At 38.0% G+C, this 15,590-nt stretch overlaps 1 non-coding gene and 1 pseudogene across 1 annotated transcript; both read right to left on the bottom strand.

Annotated features, from left to right (window-relative positions):
* Positions 1-218: 218 nt before the first annotated feature.
* LOC126031985 (small nucleolar RNA SNORA51) lies at positions 219-353 on the bottom strand. The gene has a single exon (XR_007503788.1). It is a non-coding gene; the product is annotated as a small nucleolar RNA SNORA51 (small nucleolar RNA).
* A 7,560-nt stretch (positions 354-7,913) lies between these two features.
* On the bottom strand, positions 7,914-10,082 carry LOC126031347 (26S proteasome non-ATPase regulatory subunit 5-like; annotated as a pseudogene).
* Positions 10,083-15,590: the final 5,508 nt, after the last annotated feature.

Raw genomic sequence — 15,590 nt, 5'->3', positions numbered from 1 at the left:
TTGTTACTTTTGAATAGACAACCTAGAATTTTTGGTTTTCTTCTCACTATAGTTGGGAACTTGGGAATGGGGGACTTTAGATTTATATGTCAAGATACCTAGTCATGAACTTACATGTAATTCTTGGATTTTATTTTGAACACTGGAAAAAATTGAGATTAAATCTGATTGTTTGAACAAAAATAAAGTTTTAAAAAATAAATTAATTATTTTATTTTTTGCCCCGCCCCAATTCACAATACAGACCAGGCAAAGGGCCTGGGTTGAGGTGTATATGGGGTGCATTTACTGTACCTCCTCTTTCTACAACACTCGGTGTAAAGAACACAGCCTGTGGTAAGAATTGGGAGGCTTTATCTTATCTTTTCTTTTTTTTGATTTTTTAAACATATATATATATATATATATATATATATATATATATATATATATATATATATATATATATATAATCCTTCACCAGTGCAACATTCCCATGACCAATATCCCAAGTGTCCTTCCTCCCCACCCCACACCGGCCTGTACTCTAGACAGGCTTTCTACTTCCCTCATTCACTCACATTTTATTATGATAGTTCTCAGTATAATTATTTCTGTGACTGCACTAAACGATCCCCGTGGTGAGCTTCATGTCGGGAGCTGGACCCTCCAGTCCTCCTCTATTTTGTCTCTGAGAAAATTACACAAATGTTTTTCATTTTTCTCAAAACCCATAGATGAGGGAGACCATTCTGTGTTTATCTCTCTCCCTCTGACTTATTTCACTCAGCATAATAGATTCCATATACATCCATGTATAGGAAAATTTTATGACTTCATCTCTTCTGATGGCTACCTAATATTTTATTGTGTATATGTACCATAGTTTCTTTAACCATTTATCTATTGAGGGGCATCAAGGCTGTTTCCAGAATCTGACTATTGTAAACAATGCTGCAATGAATATAGGTGTGAGAAAGGAATTTTTGTATTGTATTTTTGTGTTCCTAGGATATATCCCTAGGAATGCTATAGCTGGATCGTATGGGAGCTCAATTTTAGCTTTTGGAGAAATCTTCATATCACTTTCCACAAAGGTTGGACCAGAAGGCATTCCCACCAGCAGTGAATAAGAGTTCCTTTCTCTCCACATCCCTGCCAGCACTGCTTGCTTTCATTCTTTCTGATGTGTGCCAATCTCTGTGGCGTTAGATGGTACCTCCTAGTTGTTCTGATTTGGATCTACCTGATCATTAGTGATGTGGAGCATTTTATCATGTGCCTTTTAGCCATTTGTATTTCTTTTTTTTTTTTGTCAAAGTGTCTGTTCATTTCTGTTTTTTTTTTTTCTTGTAAAGTTCTGTCAGTGCCTTGTATATTTGGATATTAACCCCTTATCTGATGGGTATTGGGTGAATAGTTTCTCCCACTCAGTAGGTGGCTCTTGTATTCTGGGCACTATTTCCTTTGAGGTGCAGAAGCTTCTCAGCTTAATATTGTCCCATCTATTTATTTCTGCTTCCACTTATTTGGAGAGTGCTGTTTCCTCTTTAAAGATACCTTTAGGTTCAATGTCATGAAGTTTCTGACCTACATGTTGTTCTGTATACTTTATGGTTTCAGGTCTGATATCTATGTCTTTAATCTATTTGGATTTTACCTTTGTACATGTTGTTAACTGGAGGTCTAAGTTCACTTTTTTACAAGTGGCTATCCAGTTGTACCAACACCACTTATTTAAGAGGCCTTTCCTGTTCCATTTAGGATTTCTTGCACCTTTATCAAAAATTAGGTGATGGTATATCTAGGGAACATTCTCTGAGTACTCAAGCCTGTTCCACTGATCTGAGTCTACTTGACTAAAGATGTGAAGGACTTATGCAAAGAAAACTATAAAACTCTGCTACAAGAAATAAGAGAAGATACATGGAAATGGAAATCCATACCCTACTCTTAGATTGGCAGGATTATTATCATTAAAATGACAATACTCCTCAAAGCTTTGTACAGATTTAATGTGATCTCTCTAGGATACCCATGACATTTTTCAAAGAAGTGGATCAAACACTTTTGAAATTCATTTGGAACAATAAACACCCACGAATAGCTAAAGCAATACTTGGAAAAAGGAATATGGGAGGTATTACTTACCCCAACTTTAAACTGCATTACAAAGCAATAGTTATCAAAACAGCATGGTATTGAAATAAATTCATTATTTTCAAGTGACTATTTCTTCCTTAGTTGGTCTGTAGATTCAGTGGAATTCCAAACCAGATCCCCCCCAAAATCAGATGCTATACAAAGGAATGTACCACACATACCATTGGGAAACCATAGAAACTAATAAAATCTATTACTAGCTGTAATATATTTCAATGACAGAATGCATGCTTCAAATGTATCATACCCTGGATATCAATAACTGGCACTAGAAAAATAAGGGAATAAGAAATAATAAAATTCAGTAAAGAAAATCAACACTGCAAGTACAACTCACAATCCTCTGAGGTATATATAATAGCTCTGAAAAGACAGGGGAAAGATTGAGATTGATCTAATGACAAGATTGTGGTTTAAACTGTTTTATCTTATTCCACACTTGTGCTCTAAAATATAAGTTGTTTCCAATTAAATATTTTATTTGCAGAACAGATTTATTGACATAAATTCCATACCATATAATGTATTCATTTAAAGCATACAATTCAGTGACTTTTAGTATATAACAGTTATAAGCACAATAAATTTTAGAACATATTTATCAAATCAGAAAGAAACTGCTAATTTTTAGCAAGGTATTCACAAACTCCATTTCACTTTATTTGATTTTTTAAATTAATATCTTTATTGAAGCACCATGATTACAAACATGTTTGTAGTTGGGTTTCAGTTATAAAAATGAACATCCCCCCTTCACCAGTTCAACATTCCCACCACAAATGCCCCCATTTTAACCCTCCTCCCCCACCCCCTAACCTATATTTGAGACAGGCATTCTATTTCTCTCACTCACTACCATAGTCATGATAGTTGTCAGTGTAGTTATTTCTCTAACTAAACTCATCTCTCTTTGTGGTAAGCATCATATCTTGGGTTGGTCATTATGGCCCCCATTTCTATTGTCTCTGGGTATTATTAAAATAATGTCTTTTATTTTTCTTAAATTCCACAGATGAGTGAGACTATTCTGTGTCTATCTCTCTCCCTATGACTTATTTTTCTCAGAAAAATATTATCCATGTCCATCCATGTATAGGAAAAATTCATGACTTTATTTTCCTAATGGCTGCATAGTATTCCATTGTGTATGTGTACCACTGTTTCTTTGAATGTAATTTCCCTTTTTGATCTTGCTGCTTTCAGTAATTTATCCCTATATGTGTAATTTATCATTGTGACTAGGATGTGTCCTGGGGGGGGGCTTTTCTTTAGGTCTCTTTTATCTGGTACTCTTTGGGCATGCAGAATATGGTTGCATGCACGCTTTAGCTCTGGGAGTTTCTCTACAATGATTTTCTTGACGGTTGATTCTTCCTGGGGATTTTCTTCTGGGTCTCTGGGACTCCAATGACTCTTAGGTTGTTTCTTTGAGTTTATCAAAACTTCTATGTTCATCTGTTTACATTCTTTGAGGATTTTTTCCCACTATTTGATCATTTGTTTTAAGGCTCATTTTCATTTTCTTTTCTTGTGTGGAGTTGTTATAAACCTCATCTTCCAGCTCAGTGATTTGGTCCTCAGGTGCTATTACTCTGTTGTCATTTCGCCTACTGAATTTTTCAGACCTGTTATTTCAGTTTGTAGTTTTCTGATTTCTATTTCCATATCCTCTTGTTTTTGTTTGTTTGTTTGTTTGTTTGTTTTGGTTTTTGGGCTACACCCAGTGATGGTCAGGGATTACTCCTGGCTCTGAGCTCAGAAATTGCTCCTGGCTTGAGGGACCATATGGGACTCTGGGAGATGAAACCGTGGGTTCTGTCCTAGGCTAGTGTGGGCAAGGCAGACACCTCACCACTGCTTGTCTTGTATCAGATCTTAAAGGAAAGTTGTTTGCTAATGAGTATAATGTTTACCATAGGCTTGTGGTAAATGGCTTTGACTATATTGAGAAAAGTTCTTTCTATTTCCATCTTTTGGAGAGTTATTTTTATCATAACCAGGTGCTAGACTTTGTCAAATACTTTCTCTTCATCTATTGATATGATCATATGATTTTTCTTTTTCTTTTTATGGATATGGTGTATTATATTGATTTACCTGGATATGTTAAAACATCCTTGTATTTCTAGGATAAATCCTACTTCGTCATTCAGTATAATTATTTTGATGAGCTGTTGGATTCTATTTGCTAGTATCTTGTTGAGGATCTTTGCTTCTGTGTTCATCTGGGATATCAAGCTGTAGTTCTCTCTGCATGTCTCTGTCTGTCTGTCTCTCTTTATTATGGCGGTTCTGTTGCTTTTGGTATCAGGGAAACTTCAGAGAAACTCTTTGGTAGTGTTTCTGTATCTTCAATTTCCTGGAAGAGCCTGAAATGGATTAGCAGCAGGTCTTCTTTAAATGTTTGAAAGAATTTACTACTGAATCCACCTGGGCTTGGTCAAAAGGAAGCCTTTTGATGACCATTTCAATTTTATCAATAGTGATAAGTCTAGTTGTTATTTCTCTAACTGCACTTATCACTTTTTGTACTAAGCTTCATATTATGGGCTGGTCCTTCCAGCCCTCATCTCTAATGTCTCTGGGTATAAATATCATATTGTCTTTTAGTTTTCTTAAATTCCAGAGATGAAATGAGAATTTTCTGTGTCCATCTCTCTAAAATATAGTTTTGCAGCCACGAGTTAGATAAAAAAAGTAAAAAAAAAAAAAAGAGGGAAAAGTAAAATAGAATTATGCCTATCAAGAGGTGTATGAGAGAGGAACCTAGAACTTTGATGGAAGTAAAGAAACAGTGGTGAAAGTATTGGTTTTGGAACATTGTACACATGAAACTTGGTCATGAATAACTTTGTAACTCACAAAAATTTTGGTTCATTTTGTTGCTCTGTATATTTTTTTTTCCTGGCCATGATTTTTCCTGGGATTACTCACCTCAGTTCAATTCAAAACCTCCAATTAAATATTAAATCTAAGATTTTTTGTTTGTTTGTTTTTTGTTTTTGTTTTTGTTTTTTTTTGGAGCCACACCTGTTTGACGCTCAGGGGTTACTCCTGGCTATGCACTCAGAACTCGCCCCTGGCTTGGGGGGACCATATGGGACTCCAAAGGATCGAATCGATGTTCATCCTAGGCTAGCGCTTGCAAGGCAGACGCCTTATGTTTAGCACCACCTCTCTGACCCTAAACCTAAGATATTTTATCTATATAAAAAAGTAGCTGGTATTCCAAATTTTGGGGGAAAAGTTTACAAATTTTTTACATATAGTGCTATCAAATTAGAATAACAAATCTTATTTTTAGGTATACACATGAGGTGGGTTATGTAGATATGCAACATGATCAGGACTTTGTTTTTGAGCAATGTGGGCATTTTAGTTATTTAAATGTTTTGGTGTAATATGATTTAAAAGACTGTTAATGATGATTTCATGCAAGCATTATTCCAACACCACACCCATCAGCAGATTAACCTACTTGGCGGAGGATATTTCCTTCCTTCCTTCCTTCCTTCCTTCCTTCCTTCCTTCCTTCCTTCCTTCCTTCCTTCCTTCCTTCCTTCCTTCCTTCCTTCCTTCCTTTCTTCCTTTCTTCTTTTCTTTCTTTCTTTCTTTCTTATCTTTCTTTATTTCTTTCTTTCTTTCTTTCTTTCTTTCTTTCTTTCTTTCTTTCTTTCTTTCTTTCTTTCTTTCTTTCTTTCTTTCTTTCTTTCTTCTTTCTTTCTTCCTTTCTTTCTTCTTTATTTTTTTCTTCCTTTCTCTCTCTCTCTTTCTTTCTTTCTTTCTTTCTTTCTTTCTTTCTTTCTTTCTTTCTTTCTTTCTTTCTTTCTTACTTTTTCTTTCTTTCTTTCTTCCTTTCTTTTTCTTTCTTTCTTTCTTCCTTTTTCTTTCTTTCTTTCTTTCTTTCTTTTTGTTTCTTTCTTCCTTCCTTTCTTTTTCTTTCTTCTTTTTCTTTCTTTCTTCTTTTTCTTTCTTTCTTTCTTTTTTCTTCCTTCCTTCCTTCCTTCCTTCTTTCCTTCCTTCCTTCCTTCCTTCCTTCCTTCTTTCCTCTTCCTTCCTTCCTTCCTTCCTTCCTTCCTTCCTTCCTTCCTTCCTTCCTTCCTTCCTTCCCTTCCTTCCTTCCTTCCTTTCTTTCTTCCTTCCTTTCTTTCTTTCTTTCTTTCTTTCTTTCTTTCTTTCTTTCTTTCTTTCTTTCTTTCTTTCTTTCTTTCTTTCTTTCTTTCTTTCTTTCTTTCTTTCTTTCTTTCTTTCTTTCTTTCTTTCTTTCTTTCTTTCTTTCCTAATTAATACAATGAGTTTATTAAATGCAAAATAGTTTGCATGTTTTACTTGTTAAAAATCTCACACAAAATCAAGAATGAGTATACACAAGGAGGGAAATTTTCTGAACACTGATGTTACACAAATAAATCAACTTCATAAAGAGATTAAACAAGTTACCTTAAAAAGATGGGTGTGGACCAGAGAAAAGACTAAGGGAGCCAGAGCTACTGCTTTGCATATATGAGCCAGGGGTTTTACCTAACACTGAATGATCCCCAGAGTGACTCCCAAGCAGAACCAGGCATGGCCAAAAACCCAAAATGGAATATTCCTAGGCCAGGAAAGATCTGGTTATGATCTAATTATTGTTGTAACAATAAGCAAACAGTCGGTTTGGAAACCAAAAAAAGGAAATGAAGGAATGCAAAATATGGTTAATGGCCAGAAATACCACAAAGACTATAAATACAGAGACACAAGAATTCTAGTCAATAGAAAACCATTTAGTTATAGACCAGGGAGAATGGCCAGTTACCATGGTTTAATTAAGACAACGTCTTACTGAGATAGCATGTGTGAGCAGAAAACTCTGGACTGGTCATTTAGAAAGCAGGCTTTAGAAAATGGAGAACCAATCAAAAATTAAGTAGATCCTTTATTGAACAATGAGAAGGTATTCTGGTTTACCCACAGTAGACCCTTTATTCGGAATCAGGGGCCAGAGTGCTATAACAGTGGGTAGAGCATTAGATTTGCATGAGCCTAATCTGTGACCAGCAGCACATATGGTCCCCCAACCTCTGCCACAAGTGATTCTGGAGTATAGAGCCAGGAGCACTATCATGTATGGCTCAAAATCAAGCAAACAAGCAAGCAAAAATTATTAGGAGCCATATTATCTCTTATCCACTCAATGCTGATATGACAGATTTGGAAAACCAAGAGCAAGACTCAAGAACCGTGACCTGCCAGTAAACAGACAGGATCTTTCTGGTCTAGCAAGCTATTGCTCCTCCTTTAACAAGTACAGATAAAACTCACTGATAAATAGCAAATAGTATCATAAAGACTAAAAACACTTTTTGAAGATTTACTGCTTCTCACAGGAATAACGTTATAAAATCAGGAGACCTTATTAAAATATTTATTCTCAATGAGCATAAATTAAAGATTGCATGTTGCTTTTCTTTTTCAAAAAATACTTATATCTAAGATGCTGAAAATAAAAATAGAATGAGGAATAAGAACAATAAGAAACAATGGGTAAGGAATCTAATTCAGTGGAAGAGCACTTGCCTTGCATGTGTGAGGCCCTTAGTTCAATGTCTCACACTGCAAAAAAGCAAAAGAGGTGATGAAGAAAATTCAGAATCAATTTGGTTCCATTTTACCTGAAACTAACTTTTTTTTTATTTGGTTTTTGGACCACAGCCTGTGACGCTCAGGGGTTACTCCTGGCTCGGGGATCTATATGGGACTCCAGGGGATCAAACCACTGTCCATCCTAGGTCAGCCTCGTGCAAGGCAAATGACCTACTGCTGTGCCACCACTCCGGCCCTTGAAACTAACTTTTAAATAAGACTGTAAGTCCATGGAAATTTTCTGGGATGAGAACAACACTTTCTTCCCAAGATTAAGGCAGTCAAATTTTTCTGGAAAACATCTAGTTTAATTATAAGCACAGTTTTCTTGCTTTCCTGATTTGGTATTGTATTTCACTGTAGAAAAACAAAAATGCTGAAAATCAAATTATAGTAGACAGTCTATAATAATTCTGCAAAGAAGGCACTCTCCGTTTTGTAAAACACAGTGGAGTCAAGTACCTTGCAAGTTTGAGTAAAAAGTGGTCAAGCCTCCAGAAGAAATCACTCAGCTCCTTCTACTGCAGTCATGGAGACAGGCTTCATATAGTACTATAGACCTTCACTCAGGTATGCTCTGAGCCTCAAGTAATTTGGATTCCCAAAGATTTCAGTAATGGTCTTGAAATCACCAGTTCATACTTGGCATCCTTTGAAGTCTTGTCACGCTCCACAAATCAGTCCATCACATGTTCTACAAACCCTGGACTATTGAACATAAGTTTCTGAGCCCAGGGTTGGTTCGCCATGGCCGTGAACACCTTTAAGGCTGTACTCCGCAGTTCAGGGAAAGGCTGATTGCTGATGCCCAGGAGGAGCTCCAAGGAGTCTAGTGATAAAAAAGAAAACCAAGATTCTGTCATCCCCAGGAGGTCATCAGTCTCCTGCTCAGGTGATAAATAAAGAAGCGATGAAATTGCATCCAAACACCTAACTTTGAGTTCTGTTGAGGCATTCTCTGCTTGATATCCTACTTTCATATAAATAAAGAAGAGATGAAATTGCATCCAAACACCTAACTTTGAGTTCTGTTGAGGCATTCTCTGCTTGATATCCTACTTTCATATAAATAAAGAAGAGATGAAATTGCATCCAAACACCTAACTTTGAGCTCTGTTGAGGCATTCTTTGCTTGATATCCTATTTTCATGAGCAAGCGTTCAAAGCGAGTTCCTGCTTTATGTAAAACCTGTTTCCCTTTTACAGTAGATCCCAGGATTCCAATGGTATCCAACCGCTACGCTAGCCATGGTGTGGTCCTGACTCTCGGTCATTTCAAAGACTTTTCCCACAAAGACTGGATAGCGCTCATATATCTGTTGAGGACTATCCATGACAGCTAGGCTTCCAAAAACCTTCACAGATCCTGGCAAATAGAAGCTAGAGAAAGGGTTGAATCTGCCCCAACAGTTATATTGGAAATCTGATCAATCGCTCCTTGAGCAAGGTACTGTCGTCCATGGTGAGTATATGCCAGTGATGTCACCATTTCTATACATGTAGCTCTGACCAGCACATCTTCACCAGTCAGCTCTCTGAGGAGCTGAGTTATCAATCCACTAGTTTAAAGATTCTGGTGACATAGAAGGAATCTCCATAATTAACTCATATACTCTGTTCCGAACAATGTCATTTGTTTTCATTACATGTTTCAAATCATCTAGCAGATTACTTTCAAATAAAGTCTCCAGTCCAGCTTGAGTTGGTGATATTCTTGACAAAGATTTAATGGCCGCTTTAGGTAGAGACAAATTTTCTCCACCAATGCAATAAACACTTTGTTTTAACAAATCAGCTTTGTTCAAAATCTCAGTAACTGTATCAGAACTTTCAACATTTCTTCCAACCTGTGACAGAGAGAGGGTCTTTACAGAATCCTTGGGGTGAGCCAGTCCTTTCTGCGGGTCAACTCTGAAATTCCTAGCCACATCAACTGGTTCCACAGCTTGGAGCAATCTCTCTAGAATAGATACACACAAAGTGGTTTGTTCCCGCCGTTTGTCGTGGCCGAGGAGAGTGAAGCGGGGACCCAGGCGCAGAGCTCGCCCAGGGGTACCACCTGCGCCACCATCTTGCAGAGGATAGTTTCAATTCTCCTTTCCTGTTCTCTTTTCAGACACCGTGCAGACCCTCTTGATTGGGGGGAGGAAGTTGATGTTTAGAACACGTGGTGGTGCTTAGTTCTTACTCCTGGCTCTGTACTGACGATCACTCCTAGTAATGCTTAGAGAACCATTGGTGTTATGGGAAGTGGAAGCAGGGATGGCTGTGTTCAAGTCACGTGCCTTAACTTCTGTGCTGCATCTCTTGCCCATGTTAATTCATTTTTTTTTATGCATAATTTTTTTTTATTTAAACACCTTGATTACATACATGATTGTGTTTGGGTTTCAGTCATAAAAGGAACACCACCCATCACCAGTGCAACATTCCCATCACCCAAGTCCCAAATCTCCCTCCTCCCCACCCAACCCCCCGCCTGTACCCTAAACAGGCTCTACATTTCCCTCATACATTCTCAATATTAGGACAGTTCAAAATGTAGTTATTTCTCTAACTAAACTCATCACTCTTTGTGGTGAGCTTCCTGAGGTGAGCTGGAACTTCCAGCTCTTTTCTCTTTTGTGTCTGAAAATTATTATTACAAGGGTGTCTTTCATTTTTTCTTAAAACCCATAGATGAGTGAGACCATTCTGCGTTTTTCTCTCTCTCTCTGACTTATTTCACTCAGCATAATAGATTCCATGTACATCCATGTATAGGAAAAATTTCATGACTTCATCTCTCCTGACAGCTGCATAATATTCCATTGTGTATATGTACCACAGTTTCTTTAGCCATTCGTCTGTTGAAGGGCATCTTGGTTGTTTCCAGAGTCTTGCTATGGTAAATAGAGCTGCAATGAATATAGGTGTAAGGAAGGGGTTTTTGTATTGTATTTTTGTGTTCCTAGGGTATATTCCTAGGAGTGGTATAGCTGGATCATATGGGAGCTCGATTTCCAGTTTTTGGAGGAATCTCCATATCGCTTTCCATAAAGGTTGAACTAGACAGCATTCCCACCAGCAGTGGATAAGAGTTCCTTTCTCTCCACATCCCCGCCAACACTGTTTATTCTCATTCTTTGTGATGTGTGCCATTCTCTGGGGTGTGAGGTGGTATCTCATCGTTGTTTTGATTTGCATCTCCCTGATGACTAGTGATGTGGAACATTTTTTCATGTGTCTTTTGGCCCATGCGTATTTCTTCTTTGTCAAAGTGTCTGTTCATTTCTTCTCCCCATTTTTTGATGGGGTTAGATGTTTTTTTCTTGTAAAGTTCTGTCAGTGCCCTTGTATATTTTGGAGATTAGCCCCTTATCTGATGGGTATTGGGTGAATAGTTTCTCCCACTCAGTGGGTGGCTCTTGTATCCTGGGCACTATTTCCTTTGAGGTGCAGAAGCTTCTCAGCTTAATATATTCCCATCTGTTAATCTCTGCTTTCACTTGCTTGGAGAGTGCAGTTTCCTCCTTGAAGATGCCTGTAATGTCCTGTAGTGTTTTGCCTATGTGCTGTTCTATATATCTTATGGTTTTGGGGCTGATATCGAGGTCTTTAATCCATTTGGATTTTACCTTTGTACATGATGTTAGCTGGGGGTCTAAGTTTAATTTTTTGCAAGTGGCTATCCAATTGTGCCAACACCACTTGTTGAAGAGGCTTTCCCTGCTCCCATTTAGGATTTCCTGCTCCTTTATCAAAAATTAGATGGTTGTATCTCTGGGGAACATTTTCTGAGTATTCAAGCCTATTCCACTGATATGAGGACCTATCCTTATTCCAATACCATGCTGTTTTGATAACTGTTGCTTTGTAGTACAGTTTAAAGTTGGGAAAAGTAATTCCTCCCATATTCTTTTTCCCAATGATTGCTTTAGCTATTCGAGGGTGTTTATTGTTCCAAATGAATTTCAAAAGTGTCTGATCCACTTCTTTGAAGAATGTCATGGGTATCTTTAGAGGGATGGCATTAAATCTGTATAATGCCTTGGGGAGTATTGACATTTTGATGATGTTAATCCTGCCAATCCATGAGCAGGGTATGTGTTTCCATTTCCGTGTGTCCTCTCTTATTTCTTGGAGCAGAGTTTTATAGTTTTCTTTGTATAGGTCCTTCACATATTTAGTCAAGTTGATTCCAAGATATTTGAGTTTGTGTGGTACTATTGTGAATGGGGTTGTTTTCTTAATGTCCATTTCATCCTTATTACTATTGGTATATAGAAAGGCCATTGATTTTTGTGTGTTAATTTTGTAGCCCTGCCACCTTGCTATATGAGTCTATTGTTTCTAGAAGCTTTTTGATAGAGTCTTTAGGGTTTTCTAAGTAGAGTATCATGTCATCTGCAAACAGTGAGAGCTTGACTTCTTCCTTTCCTATCTGGATTCCCTTGATATCCTTTTCTTGCCTAATCGCTATAGCAAGTACTTCCAGTGCTATGTTGAATAGGAGTGGTGAGAGAGGACAGCCTTGTCTTGTGCCAGAATTTAGAGGGAAGGCTTTCAGTTTTTCTCCATTGAGGATAATATTTGCCACTGGCTTGTGGTAGATGGCCTTCACTATATTGAGAAAGGTTCCCTCCATTCCCATCTTGCTGAGAGTTTTGATCAAGAATGGGTGTTGGACCTTATCAAATGCTTTCTCTGCATCTATTGATATGATCATGTGGTTTTTATTTTTCTTGTTATTGATGTTGTGTATTATGTTGATAGATTTACGGATGTTAAACCAGCCTTGCATTCCTGGGATGAAACCTACTTGATCGTAGTGGATGATCTTCTTAACGAGGCATTGAATCCTATTTGCCAGGATTTTGTTGAGGATCTTTGCATCTGCATTCATCAGTGATATTGGTCTGTAATTTTCTTTTTTGGTAGCGTCTCTGTCTGGTTTAGGTATTAAGGTGGTGTTGGCTTCATAAAAGCTATTTGGAAGTGTTTCTGTTTGTTCAATTTTATGAAAGAGTCTTGCCAAGATTGGCAGTAGTTCCTCTTGGAAAGTTTGATAGAATTCATTAGTGAATCCATCTGGACCTGGGCTTTTGTTTTCGGCAGACATTTGATTACTGTTTTAATTTCATCAATGGTGATGGGGGTGTTTAGATATGCTACATCCTCTTCCTTCAACCGTGGAAGATTATAAGAGTCCAAGAATTTATCCATTTCTTCCAGGTTCTCATTTTTAGTGGCGTAGAGTTTTTCAAAGTAGTTTCTGATTACCCTTTGAATCATTGTCATAGCAGTAGTGATCTCTCCTTTTTCATTCCTGATACGAGTTATCAAGTTTCTCTCTCTCTCTTTCTTTGTTAGGTTTGCCAGTGGTCTATCAATCTTGTTTATTTTTTCAAAGAACCAACTTCTGCTTTCGTTGATCTTTCGGATTGTTTTTTGAGTTTCCACTTCGTTGATTTCTGCTCTCAGCTTTGTTATTTCCTTCTGTCTTCCTATTCTTGGGTCCTTTTGTTGAGCATTTTCTAGTTCTATTAGCTGTGTCATTAAGCTACTCAGGTAAGCTCCTTCTTCCTTCCTGATGTGTGCTTGCAAAGCTATAAATTTTCCTCTCAGTACTGCTTTTGCTGTGTCCCATAAGTTCTGAGAGTTTGTGTCTTTATTGTCATTTGTTTCCAGGAACCTTTTTATTTCCTCCTTGATTTCATCTCGAACCCACTGGTTATTGAGCATGAGGCTGTTTAACTTCCAGGTGTTAAAGTGTTTCTTCTGAGTCCCTTTGGAGTTCACAAATAATTTCAGAGCCTTGTGGTCAGCGAAGGTAGTCTGCAAAATTTCTATCCTCTTGATCTTATGGAGGTATGTTTTATGTGCCAGCATGTAGTCTATCCTGGAGAATGTCCCATGTACATTGGAGAAGAATGTGTATCCAGGTTTCTGGGGATGGAGTGTCCTATATATATGCACTAGGCCTCTTTCTTCCATTTCTCTCCTCAGGTCTAGTATATTCTTGTTGGGTTTCAGTCTGGTTGACCTCTCCAGTGTTGACAAAGCCGTGTTAAGGTCCCCCACAATTATTGTGTTGTTGTTGATATTATTTTTCAGATTTGTCAACAGTTGTATTAAATATTTTGCTGGCCCCTCATTCGGTGCATATATGTTTAGGAGAGTGAATTCTTCCTGCTCTACGTACCCCTTGATTAATATAAAATGTCCGTCTTTGTCCCTTACAACCTTCCTGAGTATAAAGTTTGCATTATCTGATATTAGTATGGCCACTCCAGCCTTTTATTTTGAGTCTATGTTTGTTCTGACTATTCAGGTGCGTTTCTTGTAGGCAGCAGAAGGTTGGATTGAGTTTTTTGATCCATTTAGCCACTCTGTGTCTCTTAACTGGTGCATTTAGTCCATTGACGTTGAGAGAAAGAATTGTCCTGGGATTTAACGCCATCTTTATTTCAAAATTTGGTGTGTCTTTTGGGTAGTCTTGTCTTAGATTAGGTCTTTCAGTTTTTCTCTTAAGACTGGTTTTGTGTCCTGTGAAGTTTCTGAGCTGTTTTTTGTCTGTGAAACCATGTATTCTTCCATCAAACCGGAAAGTGAGTTTTGCTGGGTATAGTATTCTGGGTGAAGCATTCATTTCATTCAGTCTTGTCACAATATCCCACCACTGCTTTCTGGCATTGAGCGTTTCTGGTGACAGGTCTGCTGTAAATCTCAGGGAAGCTTGCTTGAACATGATTTCCCCTTTTGATCTTGCTGTTTTCAGAATTCTGTCTCTATCTGTGGGATTTGTCATTGTGACTAGGATGTGTCTTGGGGTGGTTTTTCTGGGGTCTCTTTTGGTTGGTACTCTTCGGGCATGCAGGATTTGATCACATATATTCTTTAGCTCTGGGAGTTTCTCTTTAATGATGTTCTTGACCATTGATTCTTCCTGGAAATTTTCTTCCTGGGTCTCTGGGACTCCAATGATTCTTAAGTTGTTTCTGTTGATCTTATCATAGACTTCTATTTTCGTCTGTTCCCATTCTTTGACTAATTTTTCCATTGTCTGCTCATTTGCTTTAAGTTTTTTGTCCAATCTCTCCTGCTGTATGGAATTGTTATGTATCTCATCTTCCACAGCACCAAGTCTATTCTCAGCTTCTGATACCCTGTCCCAGAGCTTATCCATTTTGTCATTCACTTCGTTTACTGACTTTTTCAGTCCTGTTAGTTGACATGTTATTTCAGTTTGGAGTTTTGTCATTTCTGCCTTCATATTTTCTTGGTTCTTATTAGTGTTCTGTTCAACTCGATCCATGGTTTCTTGGAGTCTGTTGAGCACCTTCCATATTGCTAGTCTAAAGTCCTTATCTGAGAGGTTGATTAGTTGTTCAGTCATTATCTGGTCCTCAGAATTGTCATCTTCATTCTCTATGTCTGATGCTGGCCTGCGTTGTTTCCCCATTGTCACACTTGTATTGTGGGTTTTTCTACGTGTTGTAGTGGTATTCATTGTCTATATGATGTAGGCAGCACACTCCTCTGGCTCCTCCCTTTCTGGATGGGCTGACTTGCCTCTAAGGGAGGGGAGTCCTCCGTGGATGAAGCCTCACACTGGGTCAAATCTTAGGCCCGAGCATGTAACAGAGAAGACAGTCCAGAGAGAAATGTTTGCTTCTGTGATATAGCGCCGTTCTTAGTGTGATTTTTCCTTCTTGTTGCAATGGAGTTCTTTCCTTAGAAAGAGTGCACGGCCGCGTAGCGAAGCGGAGCCGGTCCGTGCTCCTCTGAGCCTCTTTTTGCCCCACTCGCAAGAGTTTCACGCAAGAGGACAGTAGACAGAC

The sequence above is a fragment of the Suncus etruscus genome, chromosome 15 (genome assembly GCF_024139225.1).
Source record: "Suncus etruscus isolate mSunEtr1 chromosome 15, mSunEtr1.pri.cur, whole genome shotgun sequence".
NCBI lineage: Eukaryota > Metazoa > Chordata > Mammalia > Eulipotyphla > Soricidae > Suncus > Suncus etruscus.
Note: the sequence above shows the minus strand (reverse complement) of the source record. Positions and strands in the feature narration are given on the sequence as shown.